General features: G+C 37.8%; 1 long non-coding RNA gene across 1 annotated transcript in view; it reads left to right on the forward strand.

The window, feature by feature from the left end:
* Nucleotides 1-3,227: 3,227 nt before the first annotated feature.
* LOC126920738 (uncharacterized) overlaps nt 3,228-19,677 on the forward strand; it is a 92,885-nt gene continuing 76,435 nt past the window's right edge. Inside the window, exon 1 of the long non-coding RNA XR_007712071.1 lies at nt 3,228-4,964. This is a non-coding gene — a long non-coding RNA (uncharacterized LOC126920738). The remainder of the gene's footprint in view (nt 4,965-19,677) is intronic.

Genomic DNA, 19,677 nt, shown 5'->3' on the forward strand with positions numbered 1-19,677 from the left:
GATTCGAAATGCAAAACCACAACGCAATTCAGAAAACTTATTGCCTATGCGAAGCGCGAAATGCAGTCGAAAACGACTATCGTTGAAAGGGAGCTTCAGTCAACAACGCGTCTATATCGCGAATTCGGCAATATCAAATTCAGCCACGCAAACCACCCTTGAAAGATCGTTCGAAGCGGCTGATAACGGGCGTAGGATCGTCCATCGAACGATCGGCTCGTAAAGCATCTTATCGCGAACCAGGCAAGACACAAAGATACACTTTGCCATAAAGTAGTTCGATTGAATATATAGCAGAGGTAGGTTGAAATTGGCCCGATAAGCGTACCTGATTTCACCCCGGCCGACCATAGAATTTCACGTTTTTACGATCGAACGCTTTACGACAGCCAACCTGGCTAGAAGTGGCATAAAGAAGCCGAAGGAAGAGATGTGACGGCCGTGTCTGCTGCTGGATTTGTAAATAATTACCGCATCCCATGGTCGAACGAATGGCATTAATATTTACGGAAACCGCACAGAGACCATCGTCGTGTTGGAAAGAGCGACGAGAAACAGAGGGAGTTGCTGGAATTCCGGAACAAGTTCCGGGACACACGTAATTCCGCGTAATTTTATGCCGCCAGGGATGCTCGGCTTTTTTGTACTTCTATTTCTTCGTCGTTTTTTCTTCCCTACACCGCAGCCACGGTGTCCCCTTTATTCGTTTTCCCTCTCCTTTTCCTTTCCTACTTTCTATTTTCTTGCGTTCTCCGCCACTTTTTCCCCTCTCAACCTTTACGAGCGGCTGTAAAACCGCGTTTGAGCAACGGAGATTCTTTCTCATGCAAATTGAATTCTTTTTGATTCTTAGCGGTAGAAGGATGGAAAGATTGATCGAAACGAGCGGATGTAGGATGAAAAATTTCCGCGAACCGGTGACCAACAGAAAGTTGATGGGTCCGCGGGTAAAACGATATACGAACCAATTAAAAATATAACGGGAATAAATTTAGGACCGTGGTGACTGCGTGGTTTCCACCTCGTTGGCCGATTTTTATTTTTCCACGTTTTTAGTTCATGTATTTGCTTGTACGAGAATTGTCAAGGTTTTCTGGAATTTGTCAAACGGATATCGGATGAGAACATTACGTTAAATTATTATTATTTTTGCTTTCCACGGGAACGATCCTGAAATTCAATGCGTTGTCAACGAATCCTATATTAATCGCAAAATTCTCTTTTCGCTCGATGTTCAGGGCAAATATACATTTTTTCCTTTTGAATATTTCAGAGGTATCGATCGTCTACGGCGTATCAATTACGATGTTGATTCTTTGCTATGTTTTGTATTTAATAATTGAAAAAAGCATATATCATTCTAATAAAATAAACATGGTTCGATACTGCATCGATTCCAGAGAAAATGTTTTATCGCTAATTCTATCGAAAATGTTCTTCGTATCTCGCTTCGGCTTCAAGAAACGATAACATCATGCTCGCTTATACGTAAAATGTAGCATAGTTTATTGAAAGTTTGATGTGCCATAAATTATCAGCGAGAAGATTTTCGTTGTAATTGAAAATGCGGACAAAAATATTAGAGAATTAATTAAATCTTGCGATACACTGTCCAACCATTTGGCAAACAAATTCATCACACGTCAGAACATGGACCTTTCAAAAAGCTTGGTAATTTAACTGCTAAATTTTGAAAAATAGGAGAACGTCGAGCGTTGAACGGGAAATGAAAGTTGCACGATGGACTACCGATACACGTGAAATCGAATCGAACACGAGAAACAACTCGCGGTCCATTCCGCTTAGATTTATTACTTTGGAGTTGCGTTTCGTAAAAAAATGTTCACCGTTAACGACCGCCAATAACGATTTACCGCAAGAATTACGCGTATTAAACGAGAGGGAAAAAAAAATCGAGAAACGAGAAGAAATACAAACAAAGTAACGAAATTCGGACAGAGTTTTTAAACGAAATCGGTGCGCAAGAACGAATATGGATTTGTTTACACGTCAGCAGACCATTTTCTGGTTGCGTGTGTGCTTGGAAATTGCAAAACTGCACAGAATATTACCTCGATCGAGGAAATTAGCTTTTTAACGATTCGTTTTGCCTTTCGTTTTTCCAGTTATGAGTCGATCGACGGTGTTTTTTTTTTTTTCCAGTAAATAGACAACGGATAAGGTCGAAAATACTGGCAAAATTGTTTAAATCGCACATTCCATCTGTATGTCGGCCATTTGTTTCGAAAGTCCATTTTTCTTCGTTTTGAAATATTGAAGTGCTTGCGTTTATCGATCAAAAAATCCTGATAACGTCTACTTTGTTTGTTCACTTCTCTGTGTATTTAAGCAGATTAAATACATCGTGTAAATAGCATTGAATTACAACAATTTAATTTGATCGTAATAATAATAATTTAATAAATATAATAATTTGCCAGTATGTTGCTGAATGGTATTTAAGCAATTCGTTCGCATCCGTGTATGCAGTATTATGTCAGTTACAAAAGTTAAGATCGTATTGGCTATCATTTGCTTTTAATTATCGGTGCCTCGATTGTTTATCCAGGCTACAGATTACAGCAACTGGACTTACACCGTTTCCAAAATAAACGATTATGTAATTCCATTTATCAAGGAAATTTCAAGTGATTAAAACAAGCGTATATTTTAAGGTTCGAATTATAAATAGTTTGGAAATAAAAGGTTCGAATTGGGCTAAGGTATATGTAAATTTTTCGCTTTCTCAATTTTTTCAAAATATGATCTTATGCCACTAGTAAAAAAAAAAAGACGGTCCATATAATCCATATGTCACTCGTAAAAATATTCATAAAATGTTTCGTTTAATTTTTATCGATTTTTTTTTTAACACCAAAAGTTATTATATTTTTATTGGAAGAACGTTAATCCATTTTCATGACAATTTGCATGTACAAAAATCATGCAATTTTATGAAATACGGATAAACCGACATGTTGATTTTTGACATTGTAACAAAAATAATTTATTATATTTTACGTATTTTTATATCTGTGCAGAGATTCGTAAACGGCAATGCCGATGTTTGCGTGAATTCGCACTTCTATTAACACAACTAAAAGAGTGAAATCAAATCAAAGTATATTCTTCGTATATCTTCGAATCAAAGTAAATCTTCGTATATTATATACACCGTCCAAATTTCTCATAAATATCCTCAGTTTTATAACGAATATGAGCGTAAAACGATTGATTTACAGCCAGATTTATCGCTTAACTAAAGGCTGAAAAATATTGAAAAACCTAAAAGTTGGTTAAGTTATGCTTATAACGAGGAAAGTTAAAATAGAATATGGTCGATTAATCTAGAAAGAGAGTCTGCGAAACCTGGCAGACACGAATGCGCGAGTTGGAGAGAATCTCAACTAGAAAAGAAGCGGAGAGCAGCTTGAAAAGGAAAAATGCATGAAGTCTGGTTTATGGAAAGGAAAATATATTCATTGCTTCTTTTTTTCTTCCGAAAGAAACTTCCGTGGTGGCTTATTCTGACGAAATCGCAAGACTTTTACACGATGTCGCGTTTTTTCAATTTGTCTTTTACGCGTCCGTCACCTTGAAAAATTGATGCTGCTTCTTAAAAACGGCCAGAAACACAATCAAACCAGCAGGTTAAGCAGAGCGGGGAAAAGATAGAATTAAACATCACGTTAACTACACCGAACACCTGATCGCAGATTATTCGTTGTTGAGAAATTGATAAAATTAATTTATTGTTTCTACTTTAAAAACAATGTCTCGTTTAAATTGGTGGTTTCAAATAAAACGGTAAATAATCTAGAATGTTATATCTATGTACAGCATTAATTAAATTTCGTACTCTATCGATCTTTATAGCGCGGTAATATAATAAATAAAATTATTAAGTAACCTGAAGTACCAAGCGTTTATGATGATAATAAGAAAAATTACAGCCGCCTATGATTAAACTCGTACGAAATATTTATCAAGGAAAATACGTAACGCATTTTCCACGTCGAATCCGTGTATCGAAAAACGAAAACGAGAGCAAAGAACCGAGATAAGAGGTCTAAAGCAGCACGCGATCTAATTTGCTTGGTGAGCGAAAGTTGCGCGCTTGTTAGCTTAAAAACCAAAAAGAGCAGAAAAATAAATAAAGGAACAGGAAATAAAACAAGCGGAAGAAAGAGTAATGATTTTAACGAGCTCGGGAAAAAAGGAAGTCTGCGCCAGCGCGTGGCTACCTTTCTTTATTGGAATGTTCGTGGACGCGTGAGAGAATGTCTAAAAACGAAAAATATCTTACACGGCCTATCTCGATTAATCCGACAGACACTTTATCCCGTAGAATGTTTTCCTTTTTCTTCTTTCGTTGTAGCGCTCTATTAAAAAGTCCTTAGCCTTCTTTGCGCGATAGTCGAAACTTCCGACCCGTCCTTTGACACCGTCAGAAGCGGAAGTTTCGCGCACAAGCTGCGCAAAAGCTCTCTTTGAACGGGCCAGACCGTTCCGATAATGAAACGAGAGTATAAGTTAAATTGAGAAGACTCTTGTACCGTTTCGTTCGTCTACCTGTCGTCTCGTTTTCTACGATAATTATCGTTGTGTCTTTGAAAAGCTCTTTGATATTTATACTTCTCATAAAACGACTCTTGTTCGTGCTCGTCTTTTTTTTTGTAAAAACAAAACCAAAGCGTATATGTAGAAAAGCGTCTTTTTTCCGTAATTGGATATTTATAATATCTTAGATATAATATTTAAAAATGAAGTAATATAAATGAAGTAAAATGAAGTATATATATATACCTGTGATTGGTTCATAAAGTGATAATGATAATTGAAGTGCCACGATCGGTATTATTTTTCTTTTATTTTTCTCTTTGCAGAGTTTCTATATTACGGTAGTGAAAGTAATAATTTGTTCTCGAAAGAGTACGAGAAGAGATGGAAAATTGAGGTAATTGGTAAATAGAAAGATGTTCCGTATTTTGTTTCGAGAATTTTCAAGCTATTGACGAGGCGGCAATTGATTCTTTCAAAAAGGTTATAAGGAAAGATCGTAAAACGATGACTTGAAAATTAATAATAGATCGCCTTTCGTTCCGGATATTTCGCAATATATAAGATTAAAGTAAGTGGTTGTTAAATAGTTACAATATTAATAGGAATTAATAATCGAAATAATCGAAAAAATACACTTTCATTTGACGTTTACATTTGACGTTTAAAGATATATTCTAGTCTCTGATATACACTTACATTAAAAAAGAAATATTAAAAATTACACAAAGGTATTTTCCTCTTTTTGGTATTTAAACTACATCGACTGTTTGGTTATTATTCAGTAAAATGGAAAAAGATTACTAGATGGATAATATCAAAAGAATAGGATTTAACAAACAGCATAGGCAGCCACTTCCCTATACACGCGGTACGTGTATGAAATTCGTATTCGTACACGATAGGCGTACATACAAAGTACAATAAACGTCCTGAACTTGGCGAATGAAAAGAAAGGAATCGTAACCATATGTCGTACGTAGAAGTGCCATAAATCGTCGGATCTTGGGCTCGGATCAGCTTCAATCCAAGTCCCCATAAAGCCACTGGAATTATGCTTATATGCATCCGTCATATTACAAAGTGAAGTTGGAAATTTTATAAAATATCGCCAACGAATTCAACCTCGTACCAGTATTCATGGCTACACCAATGTGCTTTCCTAGACACATTTTTTAAACCACCGTGCGGTTCTTAAGACTCGATGTATTGTTATTGCACATGGCATCATTAATTCGACAAAACGATCGGCTGTTTTATTCTACCGATTGCCAGTCATTTATTAGTTGTAAATACGTCAGATGTAAAATACTACGCACTATATATCCGTACATTAGCTATTACGTTATTGAATAGAAGAATTGAATAAACTGTAGAGAATTTAATAAATTGAATTTAATTTAAGAATTTAACAAATTCAAATTTCAGTTAATCTGACGAAAGTCTATGAGATTTATATATATTAAAATATCAAGTTCGTTAAGACTCATTTCAATGATAATCTCAAACCTATGTACCTAATATTAAAAATATTGAATCACAATTCCCAGAATAATTTACGTAACTCGTTATTTCGTCTAACAGATTATTTTCCCCAAAAAACTCTTCGCATTCTTTAGAAGTGAAAAAGTACGAGTAGAATTTTCGTATAGATCTGATAAATATCAGCAGCTATTATCCGCAAAACGTCAAAAGCTATCATAAATTTCCCGAAAACGTGCACCATCTGGCAGCATCGTAAACAAATACGTTTCAGCCCATATCGAAGAACTCTCTCGTTACCTTTGACTCCGTCACATCCCCACAAATGCCAAACACGTAGCATTATGTACACACTACGGTATCGTTTCTCAAAGAGCGGTTCCCAAAACCTATTTTCATAAAGGTCGAACGTTGCTTCGTCGTCGTTATTCGTGCTTAGGGCTGCATCTTTCGTTGGTAAACGAAATGGTTAAACAAAGGACGATGAAAGAAGGAAAAAAATGGAAAGGGAAAATAAAAGTTGAAGCGGAATGAAGCAGGGGACGAGACGGCGAGTCGCGTGCCCCCTGTAAAATAATCCGCAAACAGGGCGATCACGATGGCACGCGCGTGGTTCTGGTCCCTACCCTATATCGGCGATCAGGGAGGGTTAATTCCTTGCCCTTGAATTACGAACGAGTTTTCGACGGTGACCGGAAGATTTACGCGCTCGTAAAAGGCACAGAAACTATCCATTTTCGGAGGATCGGTCGAACAACCGTCACGAAGTCGAGCATTACGGTGCGGAATGTAAACGAGGCTGCTTAAAAGATTCACGAAGCAACGTTCCCACCCTGCAAGATATACGAATCTCCCTTGTGTGTCCCTTTCTCTGTTGCAGACGTTGTCTAGGTTTTGTTTTTATGTTTAATGAACCCGCTGCTTTGTATCGATGCACTTTTGTTCCGAGACCATAGTCTGAGAGCTTACGCCACTGAATGTCTTTTTAACGATGGCTGCGGATATTTAACGAAGTAAGAGACGAAATAAGTTGCATTAGTGAAGCATAAATGTTACATTTATAGATTAAACTAATAAATTATATGGAGAATGTGTCCAGCATGAAATTTTATCGTAAGGTAGAATTCTCTTCGTACGCTCGATTCTGAATAATTAAATGACAAATATTTGAAACCCCTTTGAAATTCTTTCTCGACTTTCGTGTTAAAATTGAACGTTCGTACACGTAAATTTATGAAAATCTGGTTATTGAGTTTTCCTGCCTGCCGATTAGCCCTGTCACTTATGCATGATTTATCAAAACTGTCGTTTTTAGAGTGTTTTTTCCGAGCAAATCCCTTCATCCGGACCAGTTCTCATTCATTAGCTTACACGTTTGCTGTTTATTAACAACGCGTGCATTATAGCCGTTTCGACAAATATTTACAAGCCCGTCGTTGACAAATGGAACATCATTTCGAGCCTCCATTACGCGAAATGAAACATTCTGATTTTAAGCGTGACTTTAATAAATTTCCCGTGTGGAAAGCTCGTTGCATGCTCGCTTCTACAAATATACTACACGAGTTACGCATATAGACGCAGGAATAACATTAATGTAATTCGATTAAGTCACCCATTTTTTTTCCACCAAATATTTGGAACCGATTTGAATTCCAGCGAGCGTAGCAATTTTCAAAATTTCCGCTACGTCGTGTCAGATAAATCGAAATTGTCGAAACTTCTCCTTGTCTAACGTTTGTCTAAAATCGACGCTGAATTTCTCGAATATGTTTTAATTACGTTACTGTGATAACATTTTTGCTTGCAAACAAAACCAAAAGATTCAACGTATAAGAAAGCGGAAAATTAAAAATATTCTGGTACAATGGACGATAAAACAAAACGTGCATAGGTATACTCCAAATTTTCCAAATGAGGCATTCAATCTTGAAACAACTGAAAGACAAGTCGAAAATATTCGACGGTTTTGTTGATTCTTTACTTACATCGCCAAAGAGTTTCCCACGGATACGAATAAAATTAGCAAACTAATCGCATCAAAAACAAAGGATCAATTAATAAAATTCTACGTTGATACGCTCGAACGAGTGCCAAATAAACTGGCTAAAAGGAATTCTCGTTTCAAACGACCATCGCCACAACCATCCTCGGAAGAAAGAAAAGCCTCACCTCTGCCAGGTTTCGCATTGTTCGTGTAAAAAAGCAAAACAAAACCCGATCTAGCGGACAGAAGACGAAGAAGCGAGGAAAACAGAACATTTTCACCCTCGCTGTTGCGCAAGAGCATAATCAGCTCAAACAACGAACGAGCTCTCGTTTGCGAGGGAAGTCAAAAAGCAGCGGACGCGCGTACAGAGAGAGAGAGAGAAAGTGAGAGAGAAAAGCAGAGAACAAAATAAAATAAAACATGAAAAAACAGAGACAGAGAGGTCCCGTGGCGAGAATAGGCGTCCGGCCGTGTCCCTGTATGACGTAATCCGTTCCATTTATTAAGAGGCGATCCCCCATTGTTTCACGGTGAGTCGCGAGGCGACACAATGCGTCTCGATGCGAGCCACATGGCGTCGTCGATCGGCTTACACACAGTTTTCTGTGTGTACGCGTGCTTGCATACGCCGCACGATCTCGTGGGAAATACGCATTCCCTCTCTTTTCGCTTGTTGTCTGTCTGCGTTCGGCTGCGAAACGCGCGAAGGGGTTGAGACAAGTCGGTTGCCGAGAGGGTCGAACGATTCGAGCGGACGTTAAGCGGGATCCGCTCGAGAATTCGGACTTTTTCGACGAAAAAACAATGTACCGAGAAACGTTTTTATATACACACGGTAGATACGGTGTGTACGTTCGGAAAAGGATTGAAAGAGGATAGCGAAGCGCCGCGACGCGGTGCACACCCGGGACGCTGCACTCCGTGGGACACGTTGTAAATCCTCCGACAGTCGCGGTCGTTAATAATTGAAATGGGAAAACTGGCGAGTGTCGACCGAAAAATCGAACCGAACGAAGGAACGAAGCGAAGAGAAACATAGCGATGGATTACCGAGGGTTTAACGAGAGATTTCTGAATTTCAATGGGGTGAGCGCTGCTTTAATCGTTATAGAAAGAAGTTTCGATGGATAATTATAGCGAAGTATGAATAACTACGTTTCTGCAATTTTATTCCTTTCAAACAACTTCGTTTTATTTATTCCGTGCTTACGACGTATTTTAAACGAAAGATCGAACGTTGTGTCACGCGATATAGTGGTACACGTTGAGGTTGACTCATAGAGGAACGAGTGGATGAATTTGTAATAGAAAAATATATTGAAATAAGTACAGGTATAGTGTATGCTGACCCACATCCTCACTCTTTCAGTGTTACAATACAATAGGAAGAACGATAGAGAGCATGTTCACTTATTTATAGCAAAGGTCATTACCAGAAAGTTAACCTTGGTGTGTAGCTTTAGCTGAAGGCTACAAGAAACAGCGATAGAAATCTACTTATAGCTCTTTCGTTTTTAGACCTTGTAACCCAAAACAAAATTTATATTCAAGGTCACAATAATATGCACCTCCTCTTATTTTGATTTTTTTTTCTTTTTTTTTTTTAACTAAATTCTATTCTCTTGGTAAAAGAAAAGGTGTAGAGTTTTTCTCGAAGTAATAACTTCAACACTACAGAATAAATCGATATAGTGGCTCGTTCCTAATAGAGTTTTATTAATCGGCTTAGGCGATCGATTTGAAAAAGAATATTTCGATCCTCCTTGGTATTCTTGACGTTCGAAAACATTTTCCTTTCAACGATGACCAAACTCTGGAATAACCATCGGAGCGTAGGTAATAACGATCGCTAAAGAATCGTGGCTTTTTGCGTTTTGGACCGGTTTCAATAACACCTGGACCACGCACGCGATAAACAGGATGGGAATGTTACTCGATGATCGAGATCTGAATTTCAAATCCACTGGAAGACTCCTGCCACGATATCGAAGATGATAATGACACCTGGGATCGCGAGAATGAAATTATTCGAGGGCTACGTGACGCGATGGCGTTGCAGCATCGGCCAAATGGGAACGTTTCAATGACATTGCGATTCCATTGTTCCTCTACTCTGGATCATATTAGAAACTGATAGTTCTTTTTTCTTCAGAAACGGTTATTTCTTATTTTGTATCGATTCGAAGATACAATTTCAAAGGTTGGTTCCGTACGGTGGTGTCTTGAATGATAAAATTTTTCATTTTCCTAGAGATCCGCGAATACTTTACGAAGAAAACGAAAAAAAAAAAAAAAAAAAATTTATTCTGGGAATTTTTATAACAGAATCGTAAGAAAGTTTTCGCCAGTTTTGTATTTTTATTTCAGTTCTGTGTTTATTTCGTTAAAGACATCTAATTCATTTTTAAAAACAATAAAATAAGAAAGTTATAGTATGGTTTAGCAGAAGACTTTTTTTTAGATGAAACTAATGCTTATTAATCACCGAAGATACTAATGATACGTCGAACAGGAGATATTTATGAAAATATTTGAATTCTGTCGTAAAGCTGACAACATATTTAACAGCATCAGAAAACCGTGAAATTTCAGTTACATTGTACAAATATTGAATTTTCTAGATAGAAATATTGAGAGTTTACACGAACTTGCGTTGCCAAACGTGTTTTATTTTTTAATTAACGTTGCTGTTTTGTTTCCAAATACGCGTAATTTAAACGAGCCTTTATACACGAGACGCAAAATAACCCGGAGTTGATCGATCAGTTATTTGCTCGGTTAATGTAGAGTAAAAAGTATCGCATAATTTTAGTCACGTCTGATCAGAATTTTTTCTATGAAAAAATAAAATCTCAAACGGCATAAAAAGAGTAGCTTCTCGAACCTTTTCCAATCACGAACAACATTCCCAGCGTAAGAAAAATGCGAGAGTAACAATAAAATCGTGGGTACATTAAACATAAGTATCCAATAAACGGATCTTCGTATTTTTTCTACGATTGACTTAAAAATCAATGATTCGTATTACGAATTTCTGAATTGAAATTTGTATCGCCCCCCTCGAGCAATTAATAAAATTCAAACTCTCCAAAATCATGAAATTTAAGAAAGATATTGTAGAACAATCGGGCAAAATTCAGTATAGAACTAACAGCAGAAAACTCTCTTCCTACGTCTGATGATTCTCCATACGTTCCAAAAGCTTTGAAAATCTGCCAAACCTCCAACGCTTAATTATCCGAAATCTACACTGATCTATGACGAAATCCTCGAATCGATGACTGGAAAATCGTGCAAACAGTTGCGAAGCCTGGCGATCTTCAACGAAGTTACCAGCGACGTCGTTCCGTAGAATCGTTTTAAATTAATTTATTTTCAAAAATAAACAGATCGCCGCGAGTCAACGCGATTAATCACCGAATTAACACCAAAGACCCGCGCTCCGTTCGTTGCGGCTTCGTTTCAATTTAGATGGACCTGCCAACGTTGGACTAGTTAAGCTTGCGTTCTTTTAGCACGTCGAACGCGCAGCGGACCGCGTTAGAAATATTCGAAACATGCAGGAAACGTAAATTATTTCTCGTGGGCAAGAATTCGACGAATCGACCTTCAATTGTTGTGGATATCTCGGTTAAATCAGCGTATTTTGTTTTACAGAGGAAAAAATAAAAGGAAGAAGAACGTATAAACAAACAAAAAGGGGAGTCGTGTTTGCTTTTTCTTTATGGCAAGGGATTGTACTGGAAAGTGGAAAATATTATATTTGGCATTGTTTGATTTATTTGGTAAAACTTTTTCTCGAGAGAATACTAAATTATTGTTGCTACCGGTATCGAAAGTTTAAAGTTTGAAATTGGCGATTAATTCATCGGAGAAATGTCTTTTGCCTGAAATTGAAGTGTTTAAATTTTCCACAGACATTGTCATTTGTAAAACGCAAAGGAAGGGGAAAATTTGACGAGTTTCGAAACGTTCAATTAAAAGCTGAAACGCGCCGTGTCAAGACCCCTTTAAACTCCACCACGAGGTATCCAGACCGCGTTTTAAAGAGCCGCGATTTATAGCGACGATTCGATTTATCGCGACGAAACAATGCGCGTCTGCGCTCGTCTTGCTCCCTTTTATTTGTTAACAAATGGGCTGGGCCAGGCTTATGCATTGACAAACGCGTTCCATGTGTTCCTACGGTTTTTTGATACGAATTCACGGATTCGTTGAATCGACACTGGCATTAAACAAAAAAACAATAATCCTAAAAATTGCACTTCGTTAAAAGTCACTCATTCTATCTATAGAAATTTTTATTCAAAATATTAAACAGGTATAGCAAATTTGATATCTGCAAGCTGCCCAATTACAGGGTAATTGTTTAATGGAGTTAAAAAATATTTACAATTACAATACGCGAATGAGAGATTTTCGAACGGAGAATGTTTCGCGTTTAACATTTTCAATATGACAGTGCAAATAAAATCGAAAATTCATATTTTATTCACTCTTCATTTCAATTTTATTATTTTGCTACGTCAATATTAAAACTTAAGTTTATAATAACAAGCTGAATTTTCGAATGCACCTCATGGTAAAAAATATTTAACATCGCAGTTTATTTCAATACCATAAGAAAATTAAGCGAGAGATTAAACTTGCCATAAGCTTCGGTTACTATACATTTTTATTAATTCACCACCGATACTAAGATTTTAGAATACAAACGTTGTATAAAAGATTAATCAACCACGAACTGCATCCTGCTAGACCGCAAAGATTCAACCGATGACCTATTCTCTCTTCACAACCTTCCCATTTCCCTACTTTTCAATACATCAATACCTTCGTCTATCCATCAACCACCCAACAACAATATCCCTCACAATTCACCCTCGCATCACTTCACCCTCCTCGACGTCCACTTTTATCTAGCTCACTGCTTCGGTATATATTAGACCAACGAAACCACCACGCTCAGGTAACCTCGTTAAACTCTGCTCAATCCTTTTTTAACAATAACGTAACCAGACTGGCTCAAAAAAAGGGGTGGAAGACGCATCTGGTCGGATTAGAATCTGACCTTCGTAATCGCTTTAAAACCAACGGTTAATTTATTCGCGGCGTTCCTGGGCCTGAGGGTTTGGCGGCCGCTCTTCCGGTAGAAAAATCAAGTTCTTCGAATCAGCTGAGCCTTATGAATATTTAGCTGTAGCTGAGAAGTATGAATTTTTCAATTGCTGATTCGTCTGTAGCTGAATGAAGTGATATATTCGCAACTAATTTAATTATTTCCGATTTTCGCTTGGAGAGTAATTTTATTTCAAAATAATTAACACCAAGAACGTGCTGTCGCAGCTTAAAAATCATAGAAACCTTCAACTTTCAACAACCACCGAAAACATCCACAATTTTCATCGACAAATATCATCGTTCTTTGCGTATCTGCTGTAAATCCAACGATTTGCCGAATATCCATCCTACCCTAATCTGTCCACTCAAGCTCAGAAATCTCTCTTACTCGTCCATTCACATGGAATTAACAAATCCACAAGCTGTGCTATCGATTCATCCGTTGGGTCCGCATCTCGAACGTTGGCCATCCGACACGCAGGAGCTTCCTGTGAACGCGTTCGACCGTAATATCAGCGCCATGATAATTCTTGCCGCCTCCTCGGAGGAGTTGCCCCAGATGACTAGGCGAAAGAACGAAACGACCGGCCAAACGAAGGAAAAGGAACGCACTCATCGAGATTCAAGTGGTCTCGTCGCAGCTCGAGTATCACGACGCCTCGATCGATATTCCCTTGACGGCGTACGCCAACCGCAAATTTCTAATGTACGATCACCGTGTAAGTGGAAAGATAAGAAGTGGAAGGAATGTTGACCAAATTGATCGTGGCGTGAATGATCTATTTTTTTTTTTTTTTTTTACACGATTGGGAAGCGGATGAAGCATACGAATTTTTTACATTAGTCGAAACTGTCATATGGGTAGAATCAGTGTATGAGCGGAAAAGTGAGAAATTTGTTAACCGACAGTTTGATCGATCATAGCGCAATATGTCTGTCTATCTTCTTTCATACAACCGTGAAGACAGGCTACAGCAATTTGTTTTTAACAGCAGCAACTGTGATGTAAATACAATGACGGGTTTTCTCGACTATTCTTCGCAAAAGTATCTTAAAAACATCAATTTTCTATCGTGAAAAATTTGGAAACTAATATCTTGCAAAAATTGTATCGCTTCAAAGAAATGCTTCTTCTCCGGAGGAAAATTTTAAGAGAAGAAGATTCTGATATTTTTCTGTGGAATTTCAAAGATTTCGATGTGACCAGGATATTCTAGCGTGTAAAGGCTAGCTTGAGCGTACCACTGTAGATGACAGAGCCTCATTTCTCTTTCTGATTCACCCCTTGCTTCGCTGTTTCGACGATTGATGGATGATTTTCGAACAGGTCAAGCTAAAGCGCATCATTCGGTGGCTAAAAATCGATCGCTGATCATGACAGCTCGAAATTCAGCCGAGCAAAGAGAAACTATCTCGCCGATTGTTTCCCCTGTCAAGGAAAACTATCTGAAAGTTGAGAGGGAAACGGTTTTCCTGAACTTTTTGTTCCGTACTGTCGGAAAAGGCGATCAAACACATGTGGCAGGAAAAATCAACGTGAAAACGCATTGAAAAATTTGCTCGATTGTGAAATATTCAGCACAGTGGTATTTACCCAAGCTTAAGATTGATCGATTATAATTTTAATGCAAAATTAACGATTACATTCTATTATTTCTTCCTACTATTCTATTTACTTTATTTCCAATTGAAAAATCGTAAGTTTGTTTCAGGATTTCTATATTTATTTCAGAATTTTGATCGATCGTAATTTCAACGCGCGATAGTGTTTTACAATTTTACAATGCAAAATCTACGTATTTTATTCCATGTTGCATTCTATACAAAAGATTTCACATATATCGTTCCATCCTTTACTTCATTTTCCATTGATTTTCATACCTTTTGTACTTTTTACTTGTTTTACGTATTTTTTACACAGTACACAAAGTCGAATAATAAATAACGATGGATGAGTGAACACGCCTCAAATGGAAATTTTTACCACGAGCATAAGTGACTTTCACGATGGTAGTCCCTCGATGTTGATCATTTTTCCGCGATCGGTTAAGGGTAGTTTGCCGTGATCGAGAGTTTGATATAAGCTAATGACGTGCTTGACGAACGATCATCCATCTCGTTTTAATCGATATCGTTCATGGAGACAGCGACGAGCAACGACGCTATTGCATTAACACATTAAAATGTCAACCTGTCAATAAGATGGAGCGTATAAACTTTTGATCAATCTAAGAGGCACGTTCAACGAATGACGCCGATGAATTGAAACCTGTTAAAGTAATAATATATAACGTTTTATTAAATACGAAATTTATATGTAACAGGATAACTTGAAGTATTAACGTACACCGCTCTATTCTCTTATACATCTCAAACACTCAAAACTGTGATACAGCTTTGTTAATTCTTTCCCAACTCAATAACCACCTGCAATCAAGGTAATTGGTATACGATACCGATCATAATCCAACGAAGCAAATTGGTTCACGCGCTCGGTTTATCTAACCTACCATAAAAATTCAGCCTCCACCATCACCGTACCGCAAACCATCCCACCAATTCTTCCAACCCCGTGATACACACGCGCGTCACTTCTAAGAGGAACGGTCGACGCTACGTTCGTTTCGTCGAATCGCATCCCTCGATCGCTACCCCTGGATCGTATCGCGTTCCAATTAGCGCGCTCGAATCGCGCCACCAGCGCGAAAGCGAAGCAGAGGCTGCACGCGCACCCGGTAGGCGGCAGAATAACACGGCGTGTCCCTAGACGAAACAACAATGGTCCGTTGATTTTGCATTCGCTACGGAGAGGGTTTGCCTCGACCCCATCGTACGTCCGCACCCTTTCCACTAAACTAAACCCTCCCCTCCGTTATCGGTCCCTCTACGGTTTTCTTCTCTATTTCTACGTTCATTGTGATCGTGGCCGGTGATTCCTAGCGTCGATGTTTTGACGTAATCCCATAAAACGCGTTATTCTTGTGTAAATAGCCGTTCGGCCGCTGAGGGTTGGTAACCGATACGCGGTCCATAGACAGGGGTGCATCCGGCCAGTTAATTGCCGGAACGTTGCCACGCACCGACACCGGTGGGAACGAGTTCTGTATCTGGCTGCATGGGATCCCGTTCCGTCTACGTTCACGCGACGTTTCTATTCTGTTTATGGGACTCGTGGAAATTGTACGATATCGTAGAATTTCGTTTTTCCTTTTTGTTCGATCTTTTCTTTTGTCTTCCTTCTTCTTTTTTATTTTAATCTGAGCTTTCGCGTGGATGTACGAGTGAAAGTTGAAGATTTGAGTATCGGTATAACGTTGAGAGTGGTGGAATTGCGCGTTGATTTTGGTATCGATGGAATTTGTATGTTTAGATGGTGAAGATGTGAGATGTTCGAGATGCAGGAAGCTAGCATTTGCAGGGGAGCTAGTCGAGAGCTGAATATTTGGAACGGTGTAAAATTTGACAGAATTCGACGTATTTAATCTTTTGCGTTTTGTACTTTTTAATGGGTTAATGGTTAGCGAAAGTTTTTAAATATCGATGACTAATTAATCGTTGAAATCCTTTGCGTGAGAGGAAGCTAAGAGGAGTACGATTACTTTTAGGAATGCCGAAAACTCCCCGAGATCTTGAAATCATCTGCTGGCCTTGAATTAGAAAAGCCAAGAACCCGAAAGTTGCGAAAGTTCTTAAGCATTGCAATCGCTTAAGATCCTCGAATAGTTGGTTAACTATCCCAATGAATTTAAAAGGCCTCCAACTTTCCTCCAGAGCCTTGAAAATTTTCGTGTAACCGTGGAACGTTAGAATGTCTGAAGAACTTGAACAAAAGCCATCAAACTAGACATTTCAGATCTACGTTTCAAACTACCCCTAACGCCTCGCCATTTAATCCTTCTAATTAAATTGAAAACTCAATTTTAAAAAACCTGCTTCGACGCGTGTCACGCAAATTTCTTAGTCTGTAAAATTTCTTACAAATTAAAATTCCCACGATTTCTTACCTCCATTCGTCCCTAAGATCATCTAAATACTATTTCAACGCATACTTTATACAGTATATTTTATAATAATCCCTCGAACGATAGAACCAGCCTACATAATATATGGTGAGAAAGGCTTAACGAATCCGTAGAATGGCTTATGGAGGATCGTCGATGCTTTATGTGTTTGTTTGATTCGATGGAGGGGTGGGGGCAGGTTTTCGGAGGCTAGATGGGTTGCTTAATCCCCGTTTCGATGAAATCGAGGGCTGGCGGGGGTCTATTGTAAATAAATTATCGAGATTGAACGAGTCGTCCGAGAGATTTCGTGACTGGGATCGGTGTCCCGCACTTTCTTCTCCCCCTTCTCAATGGCGAAACTATGGCCGAGGGTTTGTGGCATTTTGTATCGTCTCCTGGGGGTGGATTCTCTGGTAACTGTGAAACCGGTACTTGTTTGACTTCCTATCGCTTCATAAGATGATAATAGACGAACACCAATTTTTGTTTTATATTATTTTATTGAATTAGGTATGATCCATTTCTATTATATTTCTATTATTACGCGTCTATTACTTCCTTATAAAACGTAAGAGATTTTTCGGACGATCTAATAAACTCGATATAAGAATATCGAAACGTACGATATGTTTCATTCGATCGTGAGGAATATTTAGCGAGGGAAGATTTTATCTGACTGTAGATGCATAATTTTCAGAAAGCTGTAATATGGTACTTTGAGTATTACAGTAATTCGATAGGACACGATGTAACGTATCACGTTCAAAGATAAGGGGTTGAAGATAAGAAGTGGAAGATAAGGTTAGATAAGAAGTTGAAGATCGTATTATACGTTTTTTTATACTTAATACCGCTTATCTTTCGAAAAAAAACTTCGTAATTCTTGCAATACAGTGACGCGAAATTATTTATCGACCTAAAGCGATTCTTTTAACAAAAACGCAAACCACATCACCATTTTTTTTTTTTTTTTTTTTTTCTTTGTTTTTCTGCGATTCGTCCTGAATTCTTATTGACGTTTTCGGTGCATTCAGATATATTCTATTCTCTCATTCGAACTTTCATTCATTGTTCCACTCGAGGATCGTTTCGATTTCAAGCGGGAAACAATTGCGTATTAATTGACGTCTCTGCAAATTTTTACCCCTTTTTAAAAAGAAACGAGCATGCATTCACTAGACAGCTATATAATGATGAATATAATATTCTTAAACTCTATTGTACGTATTGTTATAACAATATTACAAGATTTTAAATGCCATGGATACAGTTTTATTTACTATGAATTTATCGCGGTGAATGGTCTGTGCGATAACTTTTTTGTCAAAAAGCTTCATACGTAGGTTTTTATTGAAGAAATTTATCATTGTTAGAAACTTGTGACCAAAGAATCTGATAGCTATTGATAGAAAAAAATTCCTCTACATTTTTTATTCACCCCTTTTTTAAGATATTACCATCGTATCAAAGAAGCGCCTTTTACCTTGCAAAAAGTTGCGTAAAATATTAAACAATTTTCAGCATAAATACGAGAAACATACAACAAAAATTTCACACGATTTTGTTCCCTTTTGTTCCCTTCAAAATGCTTCAAACATAGTTGTCATCCGTAACAACGTCGAACTGCAAAAATGTCTGGAATAATAGTTTGTTACGTTGAAAACAACGAATTCCAGAACTCTCAAAATCTGCGGAAGAACTTGTAAATAATGACAAAAAATATGTAGTTGGTTAGATCGCGTTAAATAATTCGACTGTGGATTTTTATACATTTGCATATTGTCATAGACGTAACTAAAGAAATTCCATCTAAATAGACAGTTTCATCAAAATATTATAATAGACACTCTATTTCGGATATTTTATGTACTTTGGATACTATACGTATTGTGTGCATTTCTGCGTCTTCAAATTTCTCGCGCGTACAAATTTACGGTCTATAAATAATTACGAAAAAACAAATTGGACGAACGTAAAATATCGCTAAATGGAAGCTTCCATCGTTGGATATAAAAATCATTGAAATTGACTTGCTTGGTCGATTAATCGTACTGATTCACTCGATCCTCGGTCACATTCGCTATTAATCCTTACCAGTTTGTGTATGTAAGTGTCTGAGATAGCGTTAGCGTGTTTTATCCGTCACATCGTAAGTAACGAGCGGAAAAAGGAAACAACGTTGGACCTCTTGTTTGATCTTCTGCTTACTAAATTTCCGCACCGTGACCCGTTCTCTCCGGGAATTTCGCCGGGAAGATATATCCTGTGCAACGCTGCGAAGATTTACGGAGTGCAGCAGCCTTTCTGGTTGCTACCGTTGCTCTTGTTCTTGCGGAAAGCGTTAAGTTAAAAGATTAGGCTGAATTGTGTGCTATGGCGCGGGATTATCCGAGACTTTGGCTTGGCATTTTGTAAATAATTAGTACAGGGTTGAATTTTTTAGGGGAAATTAACTATCAAGAAGTTGCAGAATGAAATTGAGGTGGATTCATGTTTTAAGAAGGAGATGCTAATCTCTAG

This window comes from Bombus affinis, chromosome 9, assembly GCF_024516045.1.
Source record: "Bombus affinis isolate iyBomAffi1 chromosome 9, iyBomAffi1.2, whole genome shotgun sequence".
Lineage (NCBI taxonomy): Eukaryota > Metazoa > Arthropoda > Insecta > Hymenoptera > Apidae > Bombus > Bombus affinis.